This window comes from Lissotriton helveticus, chromosome 9 (assembly GCF_964261635.1).
Source record: "Lissotriton helveticus chromosome 9, aLisHel1.1, whole genome shotgun sequence".
Lineage (NCBI taxonomy): Eukaryota > Metazoa > Chordata > Amphibia > Caudata > Salamandridae > Lissotriton > Lissotriton helveticus.
In genome coordinates, this window is record NC_136070.1 from 414,635,341 (window position 1) to 414,648,877 (window position 13,537).

Sequence of the window (13,537 nt, forward strand, 5' to 3'; positions counted from 1 at the left end):
TTCAGCAGGCAGTGTCATCCCCAGTGGCGTGGCCGCCGGGTGAACTATACACATACAAGTGAGAGAGGCAAACCCCACTCTCTGATTTCACGGAGTAGGAATGCTTCCAGGCGATATGGGTGGATGACATGAGTTAAGGGGGGAAGAGGGGGGAAATGCCCCTGTGGACAATCCCACCCTCGCACCGCCCCCACAGTGCCCATACCTCAGGGCGAGTACTCACTGCATTAGGGCCTCTCCGTCTGCTCCCAAGGCGGCAAATGTTTCAGAAGAACTCATGCCCATGTTTAAAGTCTCAGAAGAGTTAAAATTTGATGGTGATTTTATTTACGAAAATGGTAATTGTATTCCACCATTTGGGGTGACAGATAATATTATCTATAATATAACATGAATAATAATATAATATAATATAATATATAATATATATTTAATTATCTTTAGAGCAAGGAAACCCCACTATTTTAAATTAACAAGAGATATTGTGGGAGAGAAACTAAGAAAGGGTCTGTGCCTACACTATTTCCATAGCACAATAATTCCTGTAAGGACTCTCATAGCAACAAGCTAAATGAGGCTCCGTCCCTAAAAAACGAGATGCCATCTTCAAAAGTTGCACTTTGTATTGTTATGCTCTATTCTAAAACATGATATAATTTTTAGATAACTAAGGTAACTACGCCAATACCTGCAAAGCAAGTCGGGCAATTGTGGACATCTATATACCAAAAATAGACTCTGCTCGAAAATCTTTTACGTATCAAACACGCATTCATTCCTACACGGAATCTCGGAACTACGAGCTAAGTGTGCTTCTGTGTTAAAAAACGGGATGCCATCTTAGACGAGTGCACGTTATGCTTATCAATAAAACGTGTTTTAAGAAAGTGCAGCCCAGATCATAATAGATCCACCACCTAAATTGCATATTGATTTTTAAAAAAAGGGATTCAGAACTATACATGTTTTAGAAAATATATATAACCCGTAAAGTTTAAAATATAAAATAAATAGCGAACAACTATTTTATGAGCATCAGGAGCACTGTGCTTACCAAAGAAATGGCAAGGTAGCCAGATAAGATCGTCTTAGCGTCTGCTTCAAAAATTACGTTGAAACAGACAGCTAATCTAAACCATTATTTATACAGCGAAGGGTAAATGACAAACACATGTGTTAGTTGAAAACGGGATGCCATCTTAGACGAGTGCACGTTATGTTCGTCAATAAAACAAAGTTTAAAGAAAGTGCGGCCCAGTTCATAATAGATCCACCACCTAAATTCCATATTGTTTTCAAAAAAAGGGATTCTGAACAATAAATGTTTGAGAAAATATATATAACCCGTAAAGTTTAAAATATAAAATATATAGAGAACATCTATTTTATGAGCATCGGGAGCAATGTGCTTACCAAAGAAATGGCATGGTAGCCAGATACGATCGTCTTAGCATCTGCTTCAAAAATTACGTTGAAACAAACAGCTAATCTAAACACGTATTCATACAGAGAAGGGTAAATGGCAAACACGTGTGTTAGTTGAGACTGAAACCGGTCTGGCTCAAATAACCATAGTCACCATCTTGGCGCAGAACCTACACTATATTATTCCAAATTTCCGAGTGCCATCTTAAAGAGGCACATGTATACGTTAGTTGTGGTCTGTGTTTGTTTGACGAATTCGGATTTCTAGATAACGAACACTACTATAATAAGAAAAATCTAATAACCCTTAAATGTATATTATGGAGAAAACAATTAGGCTCAGATATTACGGGATATAAATGGGATCCCATGGGGACCGTGGCGCGAGCCGGTGTCCCCCTGGGAAGTTTCGCGCGATGGAACAATCCATCACAGCGCGATTGGCAGAGGCAGGGTAGGGGGCGGGACTTAGGCGGGAGTGTGCAGGAGGCGGGAGGGATGCAACGTCATTGTTGAGGAGGCGGCAGGAGTTGGTGGCGCAGTTCGTTGGTGCACTGGTTTCCTGTCAGCGTGGGCATCGACGAGGAGGAGACGATAGCGACCTGAGGAAAGAAGCTTCAGTTGCCATGGCTGAGGAGCGCGTCGTGAGGGACGCGGTCAGAGCGCTTCTGGAGGCGGGGCGGAGTGACCTGCTTCGTTCGGGTGCCCCCTTTGACGAGGACGGAGGTGCGAAACGCCCGAGGCGGGCAGCTTCAAGAGGGGTGAGTCAAGCGGTTGCAGCTTGCATGCCGCTTTCTAGCCGCGCTGCTTCGACCTCCCCTGAGGCTCATAGCATTCCCCTGCCGCCGCGTAGAGCGCGCTCCTCAAGCAGGAGCGCGCGTGTAAAAACCCCACAGCCTAGGTCGGCTTCTGCACCCAAAATGACTGGGAACCGGCAAGGTCCGTTTTTGGCATGCAGTTTTAAGAGGGCTTTTAAAAGAGGGGGCAAGTGCGGCGCTGGGGGTTTGGCTAACGTGTCAGCCCCTTCATTGCATGTGGGGAACTTGGACAATGGCTGCCAGGCAGGTGAAGGACAGAGGGGCATTTCCAAGGGTGCCTTACTATTTCAGGAGGAAGCAGCATTTTCAGGCATTACCCCCCACATGCATATGCTTTCCAGAAAGTTGCTGCCCCCATTGATATAGCTCCTGAAGTGTTTGCAGTGGAACAAGGTGTGGCGTTGGTTGACTACTCTACCGACAGTGAGGTAGAAGAGGAGGGGCACAATAATGCAGAGGAGGACGTTAGACCACATCATGAGGAACAGGTTTTTAAGGAAAAGGTGGGGAGTCATGTGGGTGGTGCCGTTTTACAGTCGGCATTGACCCCCACACCTAGAGGTCCCCCAAGAGCAAGGTACAGCGTTGCCCGACCGCAAGGGGATTTCATGCTGATGTGGGTTTTCCAGCCAATATTTCAGGGGAGGATTGTATTTTACATCAAGGGATAGCAGTATGGCCTATAGAGGATTACAATCAGCGACAGTCAATAGATGGCAGTGATGTAGCAGAGGTGGTGGCCATTTTTTCCAGAGCAACGACATCCTCCATGCCACCCTCAGGTGGAGTTTGACTCTTCGTTGGGTCCGCGAACTGGCCAATGGGTATGGGTTGAACACTCGGACATGGCAAAGGTGTTGGAGGCTGGGGACAGCAGGGATACCGCGCAAGGTAAGTCTTCGGCGGTTTCTGGCCAGAGCGGCAGGAATTGGGTGGCGGACTTTGCTTCGGGTCAAGTAGTAAAGGTTCCTTTTCAACGGTGGCGAAGCATGGTGCGGCTTTGGGTAAGTCAAGGTATCCACGAAGCGGATCTAGTGCGGATTTGGGTGTAACGGCCGGGCTCTCTCAGCAGAGGCCTGAGACCTCTTGGGTGGAATATGATGGTGGAATTGGGGATGGTGAATTGCCAAGTACAAGTGTTAATATGGCAAATTTTCAGGTGAATCCAAAGGAGTCAATTGATGAGTATGGTAATGACAGTGGTGATAATCAGATGGAAGTTATGTTTCTAAAAGCGGCTCCTCCAGTGGTCACTCAGGAGTTGGGGTCAGGGTTCTGGGTAAATTCACGTCTGCTAGTTTGTTTCAGAGATCAAGTGCAGATTTCATGACGGATCAAGTTCAGCGAGACAGACATCGTTGGCGCGATGATCCCCAAGAATTTCAGACGAGGGCTGCACAGCTAACGGCAGGTAAGCCTAATTGGTGGGCTGCGTAGTCACGACCTGTGGCGAGCGACAGTAATGTTGTTCAAGGGGGCATCACTAAAAAGTGTGCATCTGGTACTGGTGATGTTGCAAGGTCAAAGGTGACTCCGGGGGCGGGGACAGTTCAACAGGTAAATGTTTCATATTATGACAATACAAAGTTTGTTAAAGAGATGTATAGTGAGAAACAAGTTTCAGGTGCGGGTACTAATCGGTCAAAACTGCCTTATATGGGTTTGACAATGCCCTTAGGTATGCATCTCTCTGAAAAAACAAGGCAAAAGATTTGGAACCATGAGTTTGTGGATGTCATTCGCTTACTGCATAGAGACATTCAAGCCAGGGAGGGTTCAAAGGAAGAGGAATGGGAGCTGTCTCGTCGCCCTAGAGTGCCCAAGAACATTGAGAACTGGACGGCTGCCTTTCTCATCTACACTAGCGTGAACTGTGAGAGGGATTCGGAAAAAGCGGGGGCTATGTTTAAATATATGGACATTATTAGTAGAGCCCATTTGCAAGCAGGAGGGTACGCTTGGCTCAATTATGATGAAGAGTTTCGGGCCATGGTCAGTATCTTTAATGACAAACCTTGGGGGGAAGTAGACCAAGAGCTTTGGTTACGGTGGATGTCTACTGGTCAGACATTGACCGCCATACATACGGCTAGTGGGCTGCCATAACATACCGGCCCTTTCTGCAGCGTCCCGCCCCAATGGGGGCGGGAGGGTTGGGTAGAGCACAATTGCCTACAGCAGGTGCATGTTGGAATTTTAACCGAGGCACCTGCATTAGGCAATTCTGTAATTTCAAACATGAATGCTCACAATGTGGGGGTAGACATCCCATCACGCAGTGCTTCCCCAGTCAAGCCTTTAGTGACATTGGGAGAGGGCAGAGAGGAAGAGGGTCCACTACACCTGTTATCCCGAAAAGGCACATACCCAGGTTAATTTACAAGTAATGTTGGTTGGTTGGACAGGTATCCAGATGCGGACGCAGCAGCCAAGTTATTCTGGGGTTTCAGAATGGGTTTTAGGATTGGATATCAAGGACCCCATTATCATCGTTGTGTGGATAACTTGAAGTCGGCTAGGGATCTACCTCATATTGTGAGATTGAAACTGGATAAAGAACGTCAAGCTGGAAGGATAGTTGGCCCTTTTCGTCGTTGTCCTTTAGACAATCTGATGGTATCTCCTTTAGGGGGGATTCCGAAGAAGGTAAAGGGTGAATTTAGGCTAATTCATCATTTATCCTGGCCGGAGGGACCGTCGGTAAATGATTACATTTCGCCTGTGGATACTAATGTTTCATATACATCTGTGGATGACGCCTTGCGTCTAGTGCGTGTGGCGGGCTCTGGTGTGGAGTTGGCCAAATGTGATGTACAGTCGGCTTTTCGTTTATTGCCAATTCACCCAGTGGATTTTGAACTGTTAGGAATGTTCTTTGAAGGTGGATACTATGTGGACAGAGTCTTACCCATGGGCTCTTCCATTTCTTGTGCATTGTTTGAAACATTTAGCACATTCTTGCAGTGGTGCTTAGTACAGAAATGTGGACATGCTTCAGTCTGTCATTATTTGGATGATTTTTTATTCATTGGCCACGCACAGATGAATCAGTGTAGGGCAGTGCTTGATGGTTTTCAGGAAATGGCGAGAGAATTTGGAGTACCTTTAGCTCAGGAAAAGACAGAAGGAACGACTACCAGATTGACATTCTTGGGTATTGAGATCAATACAGAGACAATGATGGCTCGCCTGCCAACTGAGAAGGTAGTAGAAATTAGTTCCTTTTTGCGGGAAGTGCTAAGCAAGCAGAAGATTGAGCTCAGACAAGTACAGCGATTGCTTGGCTATTTGAATTTCGCTTGCAGAGTGGTGAGGGCAGGCAGGACGTTCTGCAGACGTTTGGGCTTGCCATGTCTGGAGCTTATCTTCCCCATCATCGAATTAGACTTCATAAGGCCGTAAAAGATGACTTGAGAATCTGGTTACAATTTTTGGAAGAATTTAATGGTGTTTTGATTCTCTTTGTGGAAGATGACCTCATATGGCAAATTCAAATATTTTCTGACGCCTCTGGGGCGCATGGATTTGGATTATTCTGGAAAGGGCGATGGTGTGCCGAACGTTGGCCTCAAAAGTGGGTTCAGCAAGGCCGCAGTATCGCGTTCTTGGAATTCTTTCCCTTACTGGTAGCCTTGCAGGTTTGGGGCGAGGATTTCAGAGACAGGTTTGTGTTATTTCACATTGACAACATGTCTGTAGTGGATCTGGTAAATAATCAACGTGCTAGGGATGTGTGGGTATTACATTTGTTGAGGTCATTCATGTTGAAGAGTCTCAAATTGAATATTGTTTTTAAAGCAAAACACATACCAGGTGTCAGTAATACAATCACAGATGCTTTATCTCGTTCAAATTGGCAGACTTTTCGTTCCTTGGCATCGGGGGCGGATTCCTGCAAAACTGCGATTCCGTCAGACATCTGGGTACAGGGGAATTGAGTATCGACGAGCTGGTTGAACGTTCCATTGCTCCATCCACCAAACACAGCTATCAGCAGGCGTGGTCTGAATTTGTAAAATATGCTGCATCACAGAATCCGGTACAAAAGGGGGTGGTGATGGACAGAGCATCTGAATCAATCAAACACTCACACCCAGCCAAAAGATCTGGGTTTAATCCATCACTGTTCTTTAGCCCACTCTGCCACCCCAGTTCAGACATGGCTATATGCAAATCAGTCTGACCCTGTGCCTCATGGAACAGTCCAGCCCGAACTGCCAAGCCATGTCTTCCCTGGACCGGAAAAAAGCTTCTGAGGACCGGTTTCTGGCATTCCAGCCATCTTCAGCCCGGCTTGCTTGAATCCAGTGGCAAAGGGAGCAAGGGACTCATGTCTGAGCATACCCTGCCACACTTATGGCGGCCAAAAGCGGTACAAAAGGGGGTGGTGATGGACGGAGCATCTGAATCAATCAAACACTCACACCCAGTCAAAAGATCTGGGTTTAATCCATCACCGTTCTTTAGCCCACTCTGCCACCCCAGTTCAGACATGGCTATATGCAAATCAGTCTGACCCTGTGCCTCATGGTGTGACAACAATCTAAAATAACTTTTCTCTGAATTTCACATTTGGGTGGGGCCAGGAAAACTCTTTGGTTTTCCTGGGTGGCGCTCTGTGGGGGGTCTGGATAGTCTAGAGTGGGCTTATCCTTTCGCTCTGGGGGTGGGGGGAGGGTGGAGAAAAATGGTGAGGAAAGAGAACAAGGGGAAAAAACAATGATGGGGGATTGCTGCAGTATTTGGGGCATTGTTTGGTAAATGGTTTAGAAATGTTTTTTGCAGTTTACAGTATTTTATGGAAGTGTTTGGGAAAAATGTATTTTGAATTTCTCATTCATAACAATTGCAAAGTTTGGATATCTGTTTTTGACTGTCTTAAATAAAAGTGACCTTTTATGCTACAAATTATATATGGTGTGGATTGTTCTTGTTGCGCGATAAATCTTACGCTGTAGCTACTGGAAATGTGAGCGCTATTTTGTGTATCAAGCCCTCCTTGGAACACAAGACGTATGAGCACCATTTTCACATGACGTGAGACATTCATTATTTACAGAATGTATGCAATACAATCAAACCATACAATTGTTATTCGTCACAAATCTATATTATTAACAATCATGAAACAACCCTATAAAATACGGTGTAGTTCCTGAATGCTTAGTGCATCTCTCATAAACATGATCATCTTTTTTGTATATACCTCCTTTGCTAAATCAACAGTGGAAAACCCAAACATATTGTTCATCGCAGGTTAAAAACAGTGAGCCTCAGATCTAATGTACACAAACAGTGAACATAAATATATATAATCAAACCATATGAAGAGACAAAAAGAAAAAGTGTCATATGAGACAGGGCATGTCCTTGAATTCATAACTGATTCAATGGACAATCAGTCACACCTAGCAGTTGGAGTACTTATACTCGTTTACATTTTTTTAAAATAACTGTACTGCCTTTCGCAAGTAATTTGTTAACATCAAGTCATGATTGGCCTTTATTGTTGAGCTGCCGGAATATGCAACAAATTGGTCTTAAACTCTTATTGGACAGGAACAACAGTCTCAGTAAACGGACAGAAAATTGCATTTTGTAGCGTTTGGGCACACAAACAAGGTTCATTAGATAACATGCAGAAAAAGAGGGAAGCACAATGGTTGGCAATTATTATGCATTTCCCTTTCACAGAAGGTAATGAAATTCATTATTAACATTGAGTCCAAACTTAACACTACATAGGCGGCAATCCATTTTGCCTCCAGTTGTCTCAACTGTAATTCTCTGTTGCCGCCCCTTTCACTTATTGATACATGGTCAATGGCATGGAACTTGATGGTTTTATTATCGGGATGATCACTAAATATGTGATGTGCTACCTGATATTTGACATCATTATTCTTTATGGCTCCCACATGTTCCTGTATACACAGTTTTAAGCTGCGTACGCTACTGCCAATGTATATCTTCCCACAGGAACATTTAATTACATATACTGTGAACGTGGTGTTACAATTAATGAAACTGCCTATAATGTATTCTTTAGATTTATTATAACTATATCTGGCAATTCTGTTCTCTCCAAATGTACATATACAGCAGCAGCTACACGTATGAAAACCATTCGGTTTGTCTCGAAGCCATGTCTTGCCAACTGTTTGGTGATTCTTAATGTAACAGGGGCAAAAGGTGTCTCTTAGGGTTTTACCCTTCCGATACACGTCTTTTGGTTTTTGGATACTGCACCTTTGGGTAGGCTGTCAGATCCCAACAGGTGCCAATTTCTCCTTAGTATGTTGTATATGTGACCGCTGTATGTATTATACTCTGTTACAAATAGTATTGCAGATATCAACTATTCACCATTTATGTTCCTTTTCACAGTAGGTCTTAGTACCTGTCTCCTATCCAAACATAGTGCACTCCCTTCAGCTTTATTTAGGCAGCCTGTGTCATAGCCCCTTTTTTCAAAGTTTTCTTCGATTTGTCCAATGTTTCTTAGAAAGTTTGTGTTCTGACTGCAATTTCTCCACGCACCATCTCTCCATAAGGTATTGCTTTTATAGTGGAGCTTGGGTGCGAGCTAGTGGCGTGTAGGATGATATTGCAGGAAGTTTTTTTCTTTTATACATCGCTGTGTATGGTACAGTCATGAACAAACAGTCCCAAGTCCAGAAACTCCATCTCACTCTTGGAGTATTTGATCCTCAATTTTACTTTAAACCTATTGTTGTTTAAATAGGTATAGAAATCCATCTAGCTCTCAACTGACCCATTCCATGTTATTATGATGTCATCAATGTAGCGAACATAGAATATTATATTGTTACTCCACAACTGGGCACCTGGACCCCAGGCATGCTCCGTCTCATAAAAACCCATAAATAGGTTTGCATAGGATGGAGCAAACCTGGAGCTCATCGCCGTACCCTCTTCTGTAGTTAACACGTACCATCATGCAAGAATGCATTTTGCGTCAGTATCATTACAGGCATGTCAATAAGCATCAATGTGTGCTCAAGATGTTGTGCACCACGTTTAAACAGAAAATGTTTGAGAGCCCGTACACCTTGCTCCTATTGGATACACATGTACAGCCTCTGAGCGTCCATTGTGACAAATATCAAGCCTGTATCATCCCATCTGAAATCCTCTCATTTGCATATGAGGTCGCCACTATCCCTCAAGTACGAAGGCAAATTCTGTACAATGGGTTTCAAATATGAGTCCACATACTCTGGAATGTGTTCTGTCGGTCCACCATGTAGGAGAGTAGGGTCTGCTATCCTATGGTCACCCCAAATTTTTTGCTTTTTGCTTCACTGGTTTATGACTTAATGTGGCTGTGGGCCTGCTAATCAGACCCACAGCCTGCTGTTCTCTCTCTAAATTAATGCCAATGCACATTAGGTGCATTACAAAATTGGAACTGGTTCACCTTATTGGCCCCTGTAACAGTGTACCCCAGGTACCCAGGGCATAGATGCTTCCAAGACCTACGAGGGGCTGCAGCACGTATTGTGCCACCCCTGGCCTGGCCTCCATATTTGACACAACTGGCTGATCACTCAGCTGGGGTAAGTCGGTGTAATCACTCCTTACTTAGGTGTAGTATGCCTATGCCTAACCCAAAATGGACACATATGTTCCTATCAGCCACTCCTATGGAAGGCCTCATCAATCCTGGAGGCAGAGTGCTTGGAAATATGTGAGATGGTGCTCTGGCATGATCTGAGCCTGTCTGCAGCTTTCGGAACCAAGTCCTTTAGCTGTTCCATGATACTGCCATACCATATACTCTTAAGTGCATTATGAACCTCGCGGTTAAATGCTATCTTTGGTTTGGCTTTATCAAATATGTTGAGTAAGGTGTCATACGAATTGGAATACTACCCCCTCACCAGTTCTGGCGACGGGGGTAGCATTGCACCCTTCTAGAGGGATACGACATGTACATAACCTGAAACCCGGGTAAAGTTAAACATGAGCCTCAGCATCACAAAATGGATGCTGCCACCACAGACACAAGTCTGACCTCCTGCTGCTGGGAGTCCTTCCAGTGAGGCCGGCTTGGACAAAGGGTTTCCTGCCTTGGGAGGTGCTAGCACCACCCCAGACAGGGTTTTGTGTATTGGGTAGGACAGGGCTGAATAGAATCAGACATGCCTGGGGCACACAAGGTGTCCCTGTGCATATGCCAGTTCAAACCGGTGCTGGGGCTCTCCAGCCCCAGTCTTGGCGCGAAGCTGGACAAAGGAAAGGGGGTGTAACCGTTCCCTTCCTGGTCCCACCCAGAGGAGGGACCTAGCAGGTAATCCGGCCCCTAGATTTGGAATAAGAGTAGGAGCTGTGTCCCAAGACTTCAGATCATCCTGAACTCGACTTGAAACTAAAAAGAAAACTGGACTTCGACATTCTGCTGCACAGAAGACTGAAGAGAATCTCCCTTGTGGCCAAGGAGTGACCACCCTGTGAACACAGGCACCAACCAGCAACTCAACGTCTGCTTTGCCGCCGCCTCCCGCCGGAGCCCAGAGCCTGACATGACCCATATTCCCAGACATCTCAGAGCCCGATCCACAGTCCCTGAAAAGAAGAGACCCGTGGAGGCACCGAGAGACGTGGGACCGGACATCTTAGAAGACCCCTGAGAAGCTGACTGCGCAGCACCCGAGGCATCCTTGATGCTGTGCTTTGGGGTTTGAGAAGCCCCAACACCGAGCAGAATTTGCATCGAAGATCAGCCCCCCAGCATCTCCACAATCTGCGTGGGGCCCTTTTGCACTTTGCCACTCAACACGCCATCCCGGCCACTTGCCACGTGGCTAGCGGCCATCTTGGCGACAAAAACTACAACTTGCACTGCTGGTCTGGTTGCTCCAGACTGGCCCTTGCTCCCCTGAGTGAGAAGCTTGCATCGATTCCTGCGTGGCTTGCATTAGCCAAGGCCTGTTTGCTCCGATCAAGAAGCCGATACTGCCAACAGCTAGAACCTTTGTGGGCCAGCTCGTGACCAACGCCTGGACATCCTCGACCTCTTCGTGTCCACGTGGCTGCAGAGACAATCTTCACTTCTTCACCTGTTTGCACCCGACATTGCCTGGTTCCATCCTGGTTCCACGGTAGTCACTGGCTAGTGACTTTGAACATTGTCCCCTCTGCTTTCAGGCCTTCACCTCTTCAGATCCACCCTTGGATCCACCGGAACTCTCCTCGACGATCCGCCTGCAGCATCTTCAGCTCCAAGCACCCTCGACCTGCGTGACGAAACCCGACACTACTTCGCACCTGTGCACCCGCTTCCTGTGGGTGAGGTAACTCAGCAACGCCGGTGTTCCCACACTGGTATACACCTCTAGTGCCTGTGTTTAAAGTTGTATCCTTGTAGGTCCATCGGAAGGTTCCTTAAACACTAACTTTGTAACTTTTACGCACCATTGACATTGCATTGGTGCATGCGTGCGCTTTAAGCGCTGCACCCGAATCCCGCGGGCCTTTCCCGACTTCATCACTGCTAGTCTCGAACAGCTGCAGCGATTCCCCAGGCCCTAGGCCTCTTTCCTTTCCCCATAGTGGTTCTTATACCACTATTTTAGTATATGGTTTAGGTGGCCCCTAGGGTTCATCCATATTCGTGCAACTTTTGTATATTTAAACTGTGTTTTGTTTTAACGCATTTGCTTCTGTGCTCATAAAGAGTATAGGGGATATTAGTAGAAATAAATCTATATATATTTTCAATATATATCTGTGTGGTGTCCTTTCATTTGGTATTCAAGGGGATTGTGTATGGTAAAACAGCTTGCTTCACATGCCTTTACAGAGTTTAGCCTAAGACTGCTTAGTCCATGCTACCCCTAGGATAGCTTGTCTATAAGGATGACTTACAACCAATCATCATAAGGGTTGCTTGGCATGGTACAAGGTGATCACTAGAACTAGTGAGCATCATATACCAGGCCAACTTCTCACACACCATTCCCAGAAATTATAGACCTACCCTGAGAAAACTTGCCTCCCTTATGAATTTTGGGTAGGATGTAGATCCACGGAAATCTGGAATGGTGGGCTTGCAGGTATCTATACTCTAAATCTGTCAAAAGGCATGATTAATGCCAATCCCTCAACTTTGAATTGATCTTGATCTCAATTTGGGGGATAGGATTACTAGTTAGTTTTTCATAGCATGATAGGTCAGCTAATTGTGTCTCTATCTCATTAAGGTAGTCAATACGATCCATGAGGGCAATATTGCCGCCTTTATCTGCTTCCCTCACTACCATGCTCTCATCGTCTCTAAAGGTTTTTTATAAATGCCCGGTCATCCTTAGTCATGTTGGTATTGTTTTTACATCTATTGCACTCATGATGTTGATCCTCCACTTTCTCTCTAGCCTGAAGGGGCATGTATTTGGAACTGGGTCGTAAGCCACTGTCATTATTGCTGTCCTCATAGATTCCTCACAAATTTGCAAATTGGACAACATCCCCAATTTGTTCCTCATCATACAGGGTAGCCATCACATGAGAATTGTACACATCCTTGATAGATAGAGCATTATCGTTGTTGTTAGTTACAGAGGCATGTGGTACACTAGGATGTTCTTCAAAATGCTTTTTTATTTTCAATTTCCATATACATTTTTATAAATCCAGATGTACATTCTCAAAATCACACTAATTGGAAGGACAGTAACTTAGACCCTTGCACAATACAAGTAATTCATGACATTTCCTTCACAGTTGGATTCACAGGGTATGCTATCTACTTTTTCGTATTGAAGTTTTGCTGTCTGGCTTTTGTTCCTGCCCTTGTGTTTTTGCCACCCCTCCTTGTTCTTCGACGGTGGTTTTCTTGCGGTTCCCTAGACGATACCTTTGGACCTCCTGTAAAAAAAACAAAGGTGTATTGCTGGCTGGACCACTGCTAGGACCTTCCCCTGGATCGTTCTCAAGTGAAGAAAGTGAAGTGCTGCTGGATGAGACACTCCTATCTTTCTCAACATTTGTACATGTTTGTGGTTTGCTCACTATGTCATCGTATTTGTGGGTGCACGTAAATATACGTCCTCTGCTACAGTCTCCTTCATCCCTTAACATTTTCTACTGCTTCTTCTCTTTTAAGTAAAGTTGATAGCTATTCAGCTCTTTTTTCAGAATCTCATTGTTCTTTTGGATTACATCTTTTAAATTAGTCTCATTTATTTCTCTCTCTAGACTAGCTATTTCCTCTCCAATTTTTCTAACCTTCCTCTCTGAGTTAGTTACCAGGGTTGTCATCATTATATAGG